This window comes from Lissotriton helveticus, chromosome 3_1 (assembly GCF_964261635.1).
Source record: "Lissotriton helveticus chromosome 3_1, aLisHel1.1, whole genome shotgun sequence".
In the NCBI taxonomy this organism is placed as follows: Eukaryota; Metazoa; Chordata; class Amphibia; order Caudata; family Salamandridae; genus Lissotriton; species Lissotriton helveticus.
In genome coordinates this window covers 670,223,246-670,237,274 of record NC_136061.1, presented here as the reverse complement: position 1 = coordinate 670,237,274, position 14,029 = coordinate 670,223,246, and positions in this window count along the sequence as shown.

Below are 14,029 nucleotides of genomic sequence, written 5' to 3'. Positions count from 1 at the left end.
TACCACGATTTGCGCTGGAGGGCGCTCTAGGCTAAGGAATAGTAGATTTACTATTCCAACACCTTCACTACTGTACGTAGGTGTTGGAATAGTAAATCTTACTATTCCTAAGTCCAGCACCCTACAGCGCAAGTCGTGGTAATGCTTGCGTTGTAAAACCAGCGTTGTCATGGTAGTGCGGTGTAAAGACCGCGTTGTAACGTCATACATCCTTTGTGGACACTCAGGAGCTACAAAAGGATCCAGCATGCTGGATGCACTGATGGGACAAAAGACATCTGCTTACTTGTCAGTCATGGTCATCAGTATGGACACAGACAACAAATAATAACGAATGCCTTTCTTTAAAAGGTTTTCTCTAAAGATAACATCTACTCTCTACCTCTGCCAAGCCAGGGGGGGGAGCAGACGCTGGTCTAAGAATGTGACGCAGAGCCCAAAGGTCTTCCCTGACGCATACCCCTGGCAGGTCAACCAATCGCAAATGGAAGGGTAATGACAGGAGAGGGGAGTGATTGGTTAACACAGTCAGGCGGAAAGGGACATTATTAATGTGCATTTGTTATGTTACAGCAGATGCACTTGTTACAGTCTGAATAATTATAACCACAGACTTCATTTATGGAACACTGAAGGTAGTTTTCTATGTAGCAATGGGAAGTGCGGTTCAGGGTATTTCTTTATAGGTCTTAGTTGTATTTCAGCTCCAGGAAGCCACATATTTTCAGTAGGAATCAGAAATACCGAGATCGCCACGAGGTATGCCATATTAGGAACAGTGAGGTGGAATTCAAACAGTGAAATACTTGAAGGGTTGCTTCTGGTGTTAGGGATCAGTGCCCCTGCAATGCAGACTGAGAAGCTCAGCTGTTAGAATGGGCAGAGTGAGGACAGCCAGTTCTTGTCTCTCTGGTCCCACTCCTTCTCCCAAGGGTCATCTCCTGATCAGCAGGGCATCCTTTGCGTCACTCTGGTTGGTGAGGGAAGGGCGAAGATTAGCCTTGCTCCTGTTGGACTGACTCCCACCTTAATGCAAACGTGACAGATTGCCTGGCCCACGTCATCATTGCAATTCGAGCTATGGATTCTGAAATTATATTTCCTCGGTCCTTAGACACAGAAACCAAATTACAACAGGAAGTGCATTCGAATGAGATCAAGTAATAAGACTTTGAATCTGCTGCCTTGGGCAAACCTTTGACCTTTGAACTTTACCCTCCCCGTGCGAGGACCTAAGTCTTACGTGCACTCCTACCTGTAAGTATAACCTGAAATACCTCTGCACCTCCAGGGAGCTTTTCTGTTGATCCCAAGAAGTTTGTATACTTTCTTAGTCAGTGCCTGTTGTATTTCTTATGTAAGCACAAGACATTTTCTGATGACCAAACCAAAGTAGCTCTTGTTCTGTTTTATTTGAGCAGGATTGTCGCCAATTCTGGTATTCAATCAGCAGAACGCAATGATCCCGATCCTGAGACCAACTGTTGCAGTTGGTTGATAAAAAAGCACATGCTGTTCGCTTAGACAGTGAGGTGCTGAAGTTGAAATGGTCATCAAGATTTTAAAACGCTATATAACTTTCTCGCCTATTAATTATTTACTTTATGCTTGCCTTTGACCATGTACTGCCTTTCAACTAGGTTTGCGCTGTTGAAATACCATATACATGCGTATAAAATCATCTTCAATCATTTAGTTACTGAGACTGTTGGCCTGAGGGGGAAAAGGTCTACTCTTTTTTTTATCCTGGTTTACAAAATAAATGGATGCACGCGCCAGCAAAGGTTCTTAATGCTCCAACAAAATGTCCCAAGCACACAGATTTACTGGTGCAGGTAAATCACCATTTGGCAGAGTGTTCTCCCAGGAAAAAAAAGATCATGACCTGCAGGGCTGGCAGTGGCTTCTAATACCATGGCACTACTGTGGGTATAGGCGTGGCCGCAGACTGTTGAGCTCTACAGTGCTGCAGCACTGGGGCTGGCTGAAGTTCTTGTTTAGCTCTGTGGCATTACTTTGGGACTATGGAGGAAGGACTCTTGCAGAAGTGTCTAGTTTCTGCCACTATGGTAATATTGTGATTGCTAGGCTTGCAGAGCCTTATAAGGGGGCATAGTACTGTGGCATTGAATCAGCAGGTCTGGTGGATGTTTGCAGTTCTTTTGCAATGCAGTTCTGTGTTAGTGTGGGACTGGCAGGGGCTTGTAAATGTTTGCAGGTCTGTGATAGCGTAGGACTGACAGACGTTTTGCAGTTCTGTGTCAATCTACAACTGACACGTGCTTGCAGGCCTTTGCAGCTTTGTAGCCTTATGTCAATCTATCAGCATGGCTATATAAACGATCAATACTGTGGTTTCCCACACAGTCATGTACACCCGGTATGCCTCAAGTACAAGCATAACTCTTGCATACAGGGCGAGGGAAAGTCATACACCTGCTCCCAAATCATATTTTTCTCTCTTAAGCACTTGTGCAGCAACAGGTTGAGTATGTTTGTTTTCTTGATGACGTGGGCATCAAGGTGTTAAGCTCCAGCTAGTTCCTAACCACAATGAGACCAGAACAAAAGGAGCACTGACGGCCCATTAAGTGAGGCATTTGTGTTGGACACCGATGGACCTGAAAATAAGAGGAATTCCTCAGCTGCTGCAGATTGTTGCTCTGAATACTAAGCATGAAAAGTGTGCATGTTATGGACCGTGTGCCACTGCCCATACGATCTGAAGTAATTCCTTTGGGCTCTCCCTCTGCAACTGGACGCATCTGCAATTCATCCCATTTTGTGCTACCCCTGTTGTGCCGGGTCATGATGGGCAGTGTAAGGCGGCCCGCAGCAACACGCGTGATATATTTATACTGCAGGATCGGTATTTGGGGGGGGGGGGGGGCGAATAAGCTACTAAATCTGAGTTCACTCCTACCAGGGTGGGAATTGCAAGTATATTCTTGTGCTTTCTGAACCACAATCCTCATGTCCTGGTATTTACACAGCATTTTCTTTGGGTAAATGTTAGCAGCTTCGATCTGCTGATATCAACCAGAGGAACATTGTAGTCTTTCTCACATCCGTTGATTATCATGTGTGGTAAACTCTGCATATCTTGTAATTGTGATCTGTGCTCAAACAGGTATTAGAGATGGGGCTTTTACAATTTCTAAGCATTTGTAATCACGGCCTATGACACTTTGTCAGATGTATGACGGAGCCCTGCATGCTTTTACAATGCAGTCTCTACCCTGACTGTGACGTTACAAAGCGTTCCTGTACCAAGCCAATCATTGCAACAACTTGCCTTAGGGGTGCACTGGACCTTGGAATAGTATAACTTATTATTCCAACACCAGACTACGAAACAGTAGGGAAGGTATTGGACATAAAATCCAACACCAGTCACAACACGCCCCTTAAAGCAAGTCGGTACGTGGTAAAGGAACGTGTGGTAACAACGCAGGCGTGATAGTGACTGTGTTGTAAAGGCAGATCATAGTAATGACTGTGTGGTAAAGGATGCTTCCCCTTTTTGCCTACAAGTTTAAAAACGTGCGATTTAAAATGCACATAGGGCCGCATTTTTCAGAATTTTCCTTGCCGTAGTGGCTTCACCAACACTCCTGGGAAAGCTCAGCTTCAGTAGTCTGTCTTTCTGTTTTCTTAGCCAATTTCTTTACATATTAATTATGATTTAAAAAGCACAATTTGTGCAGAACATCCTTGACCCTCACCAGAAAGAACTAGGCTTGTTCACTTGGATAGCAGTGTGCATTTTGTGTTACAGTTGGAATCGAGGTGTTTTATATTGCGGGCTACTCCCTTGGCACAACTCCGAGTACTATTACTCAAATTTATTTTTAATACAAAGCCCAGAAACAGCGCCTGGAAGCCAGGTTTTAATCGCTGGTTTGCCAGTTGTGTTTAGGAACATCTAGGTGGTTATGGTTTGCCTTGTGCAGCGTCCTAGGGACACCGATCTTGACAATTCTGATTGCTCTGGTGTTTCCACACCCAGAATTACTGGGTATTAAAGTACTGGGTCCCGTTTTATCAGGTGCACTTCTGCACCCGGGAAAACGCCTACATTTTTGCACACAAACTGAAAGCAGGTGGAGTTTGCACGCCTGGAACTGTGCCTTCATATGTGGTAAAGTAATCAGTAATTTTAGCCACAGCATGATATTCACACTGCTGGGCCCAAATCTCAACAACAGTGAGGTGTAGAGGAGGAATTACCTCACATAATAGGTAATTCTGGCTTCAGTAGTTACAGCCCCTGAGAGCTGTGCTACTAATTACGGGAGCCTTAGAGGCAGATTTACAAGCCACTTGCGCCACTTTTGCGTCTCTTTTTCCATGTTAAAAGTGACGCAAAAGTGGTGCAAGGGGCTTGTAAATCTGCCCCTTAGTATTTACCTTTTAGTGGATGGATCTATTTTGCTTCTTTACATCCTTAATACATACCTGAGAGACGCTTCCTGAGACAAAGGAACCCCCATCTTCGACCCTTAAGCTCCATGTTGTGTAAATTAATAATACTGAACTCAATTGCTACTGTGCCTTTCTCTCGATAATTGCAGAGGAGGCGAATCTGACATAGTTGTATATTTTCAGTTCTAAGCTATCACTGAAATTCCTCTGGATGTACTATACTGCCTCTGCCCAAGCAATAGAGATATAAGTCCCTATTTATCAAGGGTTTGTGTTACGTTTGCAACACGCAATGTGGTGCATGCGCGATGCAAACCCTAAAATGCGGTTTATCAAGCCACCCAAGGCCACTTTGCGTGGCTTGATAAATCTGGAGTAACGCAACCCAGCGGAAAGCGCTGTGTTATGTTACTCTGTCCTGGAAAGGCATTCCATGGGTGTTGCTTGATTGTTTCTACGCAACTCCCATGGATTTTGATGCATTCCCAGTTTTACCATCATTGGTGCACCAGGGAATGCACCAAAACGACAAGCCTTCTCAGGGGAGGTGTAACAAGGAGTAATATGTTTATTTCTCCTTGTTACTTCCTCTATCTAAGCCCTTTCCTGCACAAAAACAATCCTGAAACCAACGGAGGCTTGCACCATGGTGCAAGAGTGCTTGTGTTGACGCTCGGCAGCCCTTTGTGTGCCAGCACTGGGGAAAGGACAGAAATGCGCTGTATTGTAATAAATACAAAGCATTCCTGCGCTTTCCCTGAAACGCAGCACAGCTCGGTGACTTGCTGCGTTGCATTACAATTTCATAAATATGCCTCAAAGAACATTTGCAGGGCATGTGGCAAGTGCTTGGTCATGAGTATGAAAGAGGGCCCCGCAGTGTATCTTTCAATAGGGGCCCCTGAGGTTTCGTTAAGCCACTGCTATGAACTGGCATCAAGGAGTTAAGCCACTGCTATGAACTGGCATCAAGGAGCTGCCTACAAACTACAAGGCCTACGTTTTGACCTTTACCTTTTTTCCTCACACACTCATTTATAGGTCTCATCTATTACATCCCGAAGGGATGATAGCCGAGATTATAGTAAGCGGTCCGAAAAGTCTACCTAGCTGTGGATCCCGTACAGTTCATGTGAACCAGGCGCGTCCACAGCAATTCGCTCCCCCTACTCCTCCCACAAAGCAAGACAAGACAAGAACATCAAAGCGACCCCGTCCGCTCTGATTCCCCGCCCCCCCACTTCAGACTTCAAAAGAATGCGCTCCCCCAGCCTGGCCCGGTCCCGTTTGCTACCTCTTGTATTTTGTTTGCTCACAATTGTCACTTTTACCTCATATAACCCTCCCCCGCTCCCGCTCCCCCACCTCCCCCCCGCCACGCAATGCCGAGAGCTTGGTTCTTTGTTTGAGCACTCTACCCGAGTGCTTGTGTTTTCAATCGCACCGTCCTCCCACAGACCGTAACCCAACCCCAGCCAATTCGCCTTCACATCTGTCCGCTGCTTTCTCTTCGTTTATATGTCTTGACTGCTCATGTTTGTGAGTGTTTCACCCTGTACACTTCTGTGAGTAAGTCACACCATGGTTCTCGTGTGTGGTTAAATCACACACAGTATTTCACAATACAAGGTTCATTTGTTAGCATCTCACACTAGTTTTCCATGTTAATGAGCTTATCTCACCCCACGCTTCTGCTCTCAAACATAGGAAGCCTCGAGTAGAGAAGGCTTAGAAACAGAACACACTGTACCAAGCATGACACAAAAAATGTTTCATGTGTTTGTAAGTCTCCCACATATTTTGTCATGCACTATTTTGTTTTGTGACCTTCTTGTGCCGTTTAATTTGTAAGATTTTCTTACACACTACACTTACTGTATTTGCAAGTATCTCACTCGGCCTCTCATGTCTGTGTTCCTCTCAAACACCACACTTCTGAACATCACCCACACACATCTCGTACTGTATATCTCACTATGCTCCTTGCTTGTGTGCATTTTCCACTCTGTACCTATATCTCACACACATGCATCCTAGCATCTGGCACAACGCAAGCTTTTTGCTCATGCAAGCGTCTCCCCCACTCAGTGTGCATCTCTTTTTGTACCTCATGTACGAGGCTTCTTTTAAACGTAAAACTTCACTTCTCATACCTGTGTGCATGTCTGCAAGCTTGGGATAAAATCGCCTTCTGGTGTGTATCGCTGCACGAGTGAGACAATACCAAAACAACATTTTCTGGACTACAAAAAAATCAAAATGGGCCAAAAAATCCTTGTATAAGACCAGTCGAGTTTGTGTGCCAAGGTAAAGACAGTGACACGAGGTAAAAATATCTTGTTCTAATCTGAACACTCAATAAGATGTGTTAAAGCTTTCTTCTAAAGCCATGTTGTGGAATCTAAGCGCTATATCAATACACTTGTGATACAATGCGCAGTTTTCTCTTAGTGCATGTCTTCACATCCACACGAGGGCAGTACAGGGTCATATTAAGCTGCTTCTGTTATGTATTCTCTATTTTATGGAAACGTATTGCTCGCAAACGATTCTCGCTGCAGGTAATTTTCTAGTAGTGTTTGGGACAGCCTGATTGCATCTTTTCAGTGCTTCTTTCTCCCTTTATAAAGACAACTGGAGGACATTGGCGCTGCATTTCAGCAAGAAACCGTTTATATCAACTCAAAGACCCATATGTGTAACATTCCAAAAATACTCCTTCAGTGCACTTGGCATCTGTGCGTAGTCTTAAGATTAAAGGGCCCAGCCATCTTTCTACATAGTGAGTAACCGTGGATTTTGGGAACACATATAAACACCCAGAGAAAGTTGGACTACGACTTGTGTCTGTACAGCTGCCTTAACATGCTTTGTACTAAATAGAAAGTAAACAAAAATAAAGAAGCTAACCCAGAAAACGAGGATAAACTACGGCTTCCCAGCTTAAATTGTCTGCTTTTGGACTACATGGCTAAAATACATTAACATTAAGAAACCCAATAGCTCTCTCATCGCTGCGACTTATTGGGTTTGCCAGTGCTTGTTTGTAGATTGCTATTGTTCATTCAATACTTACTTCTAAAGTAGACTTTACCAAGCATCCCATTGTTTATAACCTTGTTTGGGAAGATGATATTAAAAACAAACGTTTTGTTGCTTTTTCTGGATTTCCATGCTTCATTAGTCTGTTAATTTCTGTAAAAAGAGATAATCATACATTTAAATATCTAGTGTTCAAATTTAGGGATGCCTTGTGTGGGAAATGATTTGTGTGCTCAGACACAACCCCCCACACACACAAACCCCTCCCACACACAAACACCCCCACAAACACAACACCACCCCCACACACAACCATCTATCTATCTATCTATCTATATATGGCCCTCACTCTATCTATCTATCTATCTATCTATCTATCTCCTTCACTCTGTCTATCTATCTATCTATCTATCTATCTATCTATCTATCTATCTATCTATCTATCTATCTATCTATCTATCTATCTATCTATCTATCTATCTATCTATCTATCTATCTATCTATCTATCTATCTTATCTGTCTGCCTGTCTGTCTGTCTGTCTATCTGCCTATCTATCTATCTATCTATCTATCTATCTATCTATCTATCTATCTATCTATCTATCTATCTATCTATCTATCTATCTATCTATCTATCTATCTATCTATCTATCTTATCTGTCTTATCTGTTTTATCTGTCTGTCTGTCTGTCTGTCTGTCTGTCTATGTGTCTGTATATCTGTCTCTGCCTATCTGTCTATCTATCTATCTATCGCCCTCACTCTATCTATCTATTGCCCGCACTCTATCTATCAACCTCACTCTATCTATCGCCCTCACTCTATCTATCTATCTATCTATCTATCTATCTATCTATCTATCTATCTATCTATCTATCTATCTATCTATCTATCTTATCTGTCTTATCTGTTTTATCTGTCTGTCTGTCTGTCTGTCTGTCTGTCTATGTGTCTGTATATCTGTCTGTATATCTGTCTCTGCCTATCTGTCTATCTATCTATCTATCGCCCTCACTCTATCTATCTATCTATCTATCTATCTATCTATCTATCTATCTATCTATCTATCTATCTATCTATCTATCTATCTATCTATCTATCCATCTATCCATCTATCTATCTATCCATCTATCCATCTATCTATCTATCTATCTATCTATCTATCTATCTATCTATCTATCTATCTATCTATCTTATCTATTTATCTATCTTATCTGTTTTATCTGTCTGTCTGTCTGTCTGTCTATGTGTCTGTATATCTGTCTCTGCCTATCTGTCTATCTATCGCCCTCACTCTATCTATCTATTGCCCGCACTCTATCTATCAACCTCACTCTATCTATCGCCCTCACTCTATCTATCTATCTATCTATCTATCTATCTATCTATCTATCTATCTATCTATCTATCTATCTATCTATCTATCTATCCTTCTATCTATCTATCTATCTATCTATCTATCTATCGATCTAATCTAATCTATCTATCTATCTTATCTGTCTTATCTGTTTTATCTGTCTGTCTGTCTGTCTGTCCATGTGTCTGTATATCTGTCTGTATATCTGTCTCTGCCTATCTGTCTATCTATCTATCTATCGCCCTCACTCTATCTATCTATCTATCGCCTGCACTCTATCTATCAACCTCACTCTAACTATCACCCTCACTCTATCTATCTATCTATCTATCTATCTATCTATCTATCTATCTATCTATCTATCTATCTATCTATCTATCTATCTATCTATCTATCTATCTTTCTATCCATCTATCTATCTATCTATCTATCTATCTATCTATCTTATCTGTCTTATCTGTTTTATCTGTCTGTCTGTCTGTCTATGTGTCTGTATATCTGTCTCTGCCTATCTGTCTATCTATCTATCTATCGCCCTCACTCTATCTATCTATCGCCCGCACTCTATCTATAAACCTCACTCTATCTATCGCCCTCACTCTATCTATCACTATCTATCTATCTATCTATCTATCTATCTATCTATCTATCTATCTATCTATCTATCTATCTATCATCCTCACTCTATCTATCTATCTATCTATCTATCTATCTATCGCCCTCACTCTATCTATCACCCTCACTCTATCTATCTCCCTCACTCTATCGCCCTCACTCTATCTATCTATCGCCCTTAGTCTACCTATCTATCTTTCGCCCTCACTCTATCTATCTATCTATCTATCTATCTATCTATCTATCTATCTATCTATCTATCTATCTATCTATCTATCTTTCACCCTCACTCTTTCTATCTATCTATCTATCTATCTATCTATCTATCTATCTATCTATCTATCTATCTATCTATCTATCTATCGCCCTCACTCTATCTATCTATCGCCCTCACTCTATCTATCTATCGCCCTCATTCTATCTATCGCCCTCACTCACTCTATCTATCGCCCTCACTCACTCTATCGCCATCACACACTCTATCACCATCACTCTATCTATCGCCATCACTCTATCTATCTGTCTATCTATATATCGCCCTCACTCTATCTATCTATCGCCCTTACTCTATCTATCTATCGCCCTCACTCAATCTATCTATCTATCGCCCTTCCTCTATCTATCGCACTCACTCTATCTATCTATCGCCCCCTCTATCTATCTATCGCCCTCACTCTATCTATTGCACCACCACAACATCACTATGCGCCACTATAGCATCACTGAAGGCCACAGCATCACTCGTCGCCACCACAACATCACTCAGCACCGGTGTAGCACGGTTACAACGATTTTTTTACAACGCACTACCATTACATCGCAACTTTTACCACGCAAACCATTACAACGCAATGCGCTGGGGGGCGCTCTAGGATAGGGAATGTATTTAATATACTATCCAACACCTTCCCTGCTATCCACGGGGACTGGAGTTGGAATAGTAAATTAAATAATTCACTATCCAGCGCCTAAAAGCATTATGCGTTGTAATGGACTGCGTGGTAAAAACCGCGTTGTAAAGGCATGCGTGGTAAAAGCATGCGTTGTAGTGACACCAATCCCTCAGCACCACCACAGCATCAATCTGTGCAACCATTCAACAACAACTGGTTCAAATATGTTCTCTCAATGTTTCAAGTTTAATTACAAATGTCACAAAAAGATGTTAATATTTCACTACTGTTCTTGGATTTTCGTCACAATAAAATACACTGAACATAATCTTCACAAAAGTAATTTACAAAAGTTTAAGCTATTGCCATTATAAATTACAATAACTTTCATTTATGTTTTAATTATTTAAGAAAATTAAAAGCCATTGTTATTTGTAATATCAATACATCTAAGTCACGTAAATACAACACATATTGCAGTACAAATGCTATAGGTGTCACATTTGCGAAAGTTAAAACTATTGTCATTGTCAATGACAAAGCTGTAAATTTCGCTATTTTCAAAACCAAAACATAAATTAAAAAATTGTCATTTACAATACCAATAGCTCAAACTTTCCTAATGCGAGACCTATTGCATTGCAAATGCTTGTTTCTAAGGTTGCTAAAAAAGGGTTTGGTTAAGGTAGTAATAAACACTTATTAGTAACAAATAAATGGTTATTACTCATGTAGACAGGTACATCTCACATTCTTACAGTGCATGAATATATCTCTTACATAAATTTAGGGTTTGGGAATATTTCTTAAATAAAGGACTTGTAACAGTAAAAAAAAAACACATCAAGTTCACGTGAAGTGACAAGCGGAGTTTCTTTTCTTCCTCGATGGCATTGGCATCAAGGAGCTAGGCTCCCGTCTCAGCCAGCATGATAATCGAACTAACTAGTGCTCATGGCCCTTTCCTTCATGTGTCGGCCTGGTGCGGGCGGTGGAGGTGAAGATCTGCCTATTTCTGTAACTGCTTTACTGTGAAGAGACGGTTCGAAGAGGCAGCAGCGCCCTCTGCGGTGCAATGTTGGTACTCCTGCCGTAGCTGAAATGTATTTAGTCCCCTGAAAATAAAACAGACGCAGTCCATAACAGTAGGGATGTAGGCACTTGCTTTTATCAGGTTTAAATTATCAAATTGATAAGGCACAGCCTTTTTGAATCATCACTTTGAAACAATACTCCTGAACCACCCCTGCACGTACGTTTCCCTTCAGTGTTGTCAAACTATCTCACTCACACTGGCCCAGGCGCGCAACACCCATTGGACTCACCGGGCTTCAACCCCCCTCCCCCCCTCCCTCCCGTCGTGTGTGGCAGCCCGGGATGAGACAGATCCCGGGCACAAACACAGCCGCACCCGAACGTTTTACAGGTCTTTAAAAGACCATTTTAATGTTAATTAGGCATTGCTGTTGTTTCACCCCTTGTTGGAGGCCCTGCAGCTCCACTCTGCCTACTGATTAAAGGTTCAGCCCCCCTCCCCGAAATTTTTTCTTAGCCCCCCCCCCCCCCGAAATTTGGCTCTAGTTGCGCCTCTGCACTGGCCTAGCGGAATACTGACTGGGCCATCAGGGGGCGAGGAAGGGGGGCCCACCAACAGTGTTGGTGGGCCCACCATTCCACACACTGGAGGCAGATACAGTGTTAGAAGTTTGGAAAGCCCCACCCACCTCGCCGGACACACACTCGACGCCGTCTTCTCATCCAGCAAAGACATCGCCTTCAGCCACGCCACAGGACTCCAATGGACGGACCACAGCTGCGTCCACTTCACCTTCAGAAGAACGACGATCCACCACCACCAGCAACAGGTTGCCCGAAGAAGCTGGAACAAGATCACAGCCGACCAGCTCGCCGCTTCCCTGAGTCAGCACCCTCCCGCCAGCTCAGCGAACCCCAGCCAGGCCGCCGACAACCTCACGAAGTGGATCAGCAACTGCGCGGACGAACTCGCCCCTTTGAGGACCCCGCCCAGCAGACCCGGCAGCAAGAAAGCCCCATGGTTCACCGACGAACTCAAGAGCTCCAAGAAGAACTGCCGAGCCCTCGAGAAAGTCTGGAGAAGGGAACCAACACCGGACAACATGACCACCCTCAAGCTTGCCACCCGGAAGCACCACCAACTGATCCGCGCCACCAAGAGAACTGCATTCAAGGACCGGCTGGACAACAACGCACACAACTGCAAGGAACTCTTCAACATCGTGAAAGAGCTCTCCAACCCCAACGCCGGAAACAACGACATCACCCCATCGCAAGACCTCTGCAACTCCCTCGCCTCCTACTTCCACAACAAGATCACGGACATACACAACAGCTTCAGAATTCAACCATCGCACACAACGACCGCAGCAACGCCGCCCACCACCACCCTCCTCGCCTGGACTCCGATCAGCACCGATGACACCGTCCGCATAATGAACTCCATCCACTCTGGATCTCCGACCGACCCCTGCCCTCACCACGTCTTCAACAAGGCCGACACTGTCATCGCACCCCACCTGCGGGACATCATCAACACCTCCTTCGACACCGCCACCTTCCCGGAGGGCTGGAAGCACGCCAAACTCAGCGCTCTACTAAAGAAACCAACAGCGGACCCCACCGAACTCAAGAATTACCGCCCCATCTCGCTCCTACCGTTTCCAGCCAAAGTCATTGAGAAGACCGTCAACAAACAGCTGGCCGCCTTCCTCGAGACAAATGGATCCCTCGACCCCTCTCAGTCTGGCTTCCGAGCCAACCACAGCACCGAGACCGCCCTCATCGCTGCCACCGATGACATCCGAGCCCTGATGGACAACGGAGAAACAGCGGCCCTCATCCTCCTAGACCTCTCCGCAGCATTCGACACTGTCTGCCACCGCACCCTAGTGCAGCGCCTCAGCAACGTCGGAATCCAGGAGAAGGCACTGGAATGGATCGTCTCCTTCCTCGACGGAAGAACACAGAGAGTCCGTCTACCACCGTACAAGTCAGAGGCCACCGAAGTCATCTGCGGCGTCCCTCAAGGATCCTCGCTGAGCCCCACCCTCTTCAACGTCTACATGAGCCCCCTCGCGCCCATCGCACGCCAACACAACCTGAACATCATCTCCTACGCCGATGACACCCAGCTGATCCTCTCCCTGACCAACGACCCCGCCGCTGCCAGAGCCAACCTTCACGAAGGAATGAAAGATGTAGCCGAGTGGATGACGACCAGCCGCCTGAAACTGAACTCAGACAAGACGGAAGTCCTCATCCTGGGCTCCTCGCCTGGGACGACTCCTGGTGGCCCCCCGCCCTGGGCACCGCACCCACACCGACAGACCACGCACGCAACCTGGGCTTCATCCTGGACTCCTCCCTCTCCATGACCAGACAAGTCAACGCCGTCTCCTCGTCATGCTTCAACATCCTGCGCATGCTACGGAAGATCTTCCGGTGGATCCCCACCGAGACCAGGAGGACGGTCACCCAGGCCCTCGTCACCAGCCGACTGGACTACGGCAATGCCCTCTACGCCGGAACCACCGCCAAGCTCCAGAAGAGACTCCAGCGGATCCAGAACGCCTCAGCCAGACTCATCCTCGACATCCCCCGACGCAGCCACATCTCCGGACATCTGAGAGACCTGCACTGGCTCCCCGTCAACAAGAG